We start from the raw sequence: 1,692 nt of genomic DNA on the forward strand, positions 1-1,692 counted from the left end.
CCTCTAGGGAAAAGGATCAGGGGAAAAAAAAAGCAAATATAAAAAGGATGGCCGTAGACAGCCTCTGCAGGTGAAGAAATGAGATGGTGGAGCGAGAGAGCAAAACACACTACTGCTAGAAGATGTGGCTAGTGATAACAATTCTGCCTCTGAGACTCTTTGGAGAGGAAAGTGCTTTTGCTCTTTTTTTGCATCCCCCTCCCCACTGCCAGCCTCTAGAAAGCTGTAGTATTTTCAGCAATATTTTTATCTTTCCATTTTCTTTTCTGCCATAGTCTGCCATCGACTTAGAAGCTGTATTTCAAGCCCTGCTCTGCCACGTAGGGGAGAACTGTACTGACCCTGCAAAAGGTGTGGACAGCAGCAAGTTTGCTGCAACAGTGCTCTTCCCCTCGCTGTTCTGAGAGGTAAAATTCGAGCATGTCAATAGACACATCTTTCTTTTTATTGACTTGTACAGGGAGATATTTTTCATTAATTGGACATGATGGTACAGAACATATATCCCTGAACCCAGCTCTCCAACAGGGAACTTTCCCCTTATCACATTAAATTAATTTACTAACAAAATGTGCACCAGAGCGACTTACACAAGATGCACATTAAAATACGTCTATCGAATTATTCTGCAGTTCTCCATCCACGGGCCAGACTCTGCTATTCTTAGTCATTTGGGTAAATAATTTACCCTCCAAGCGGTTTCATTAACTGCAATTCATCTTCCTGCTATGGGATTGCAAGTAGCCTGAGGTAATCATCCATACAAGGGAAGGAAAATGAATCTGGTCCTTTTTCATCATATCTGATGGCAAACCTGAATCAGATACCCTTATTACATTGGGCTGTACTTTAGAATATGAATTTTCCCATTGAAAACTGTGATGGTGAGATGCTATCAAGTGGGAGTCAGGGGAGGAAAAAAGCGAATGTGGTGGTCTAAACAGTGACAGGGAACGTCTGCACCTGGGCTGAGGAAAGGATGCCAGGATCTTGCTTGCTGCACAGGAACAAACATCTGGATCTTTGACCTCTTAGGAATGTTAACAAAGTCAAATATATTAGAGACTGTCGCATGGAGCCGACCCCTCCTCAGAGAGGGACATAGCCACAGGTAGATACTCTCTCTGCCAGAGGGCAGGGAGACAGTTTATCATCCCCAGGACCCTTGGACCCAGTACACCCTGCCCTGTTTTGGCATCGTATTCAATGGGGCCGCTCTGCTGGCTTTCTCCACTGGCTGCCAAGGGAGCCAGGACTTGGGGGGTGCCGGGCAGGAGCCAGCCCGCATCCCCGCGGCCGGCACGGGGGGAGGGCAGGGGAGGCCGTGGAAGCTGCTGGAGAGTCAAGGGGTGACCCACCATGGGGGGGGCCTGGGGGGTGCGTTAGTGAATGGGCACCTGGGTCGCTTCTCTCTCTTCCTCCTTTAGCCTCGGGCGGATAGAAGCGGAGAAGTTACTCCAGAATAATCAGGTTGGTTTTTTTTCTTTCCCCCGTTTGACGGGAGACGAAGCTTTCACCAGAAGGAGCCGTCCGTCTCCAGGCTGCCTCTTTCAAAGCGTCGGGCAGCCGCCTGGATGGGGAAGGGTTCCCACAGCAGCCTCCATCACCCTTCGAAACCCTTTTTATTCTCGGGTGAGAAACTCAGAGGGGGAAGCGGGGGGGTGGGGGACGCGGGCAGAAGCCGCCAAGTGA

This window comes from Aptenodytes forsteri, unplaced genomic scaffold (assembly GCF_000699145.1).
Source record: "Aptenodytes forsteri isolate BGI_AS27 unplaced genomic scaffold, ASM69914v1 Scaffold97, whole genome shotgun sequence".
In the NCBI taxonomy this organism is placed as follows: Eukaryota; Metazoa; Chordata; class Aves; order Sphenisciformes; family Spheniscidae; genus Aptenodytes; species Aptenodytes forsteri.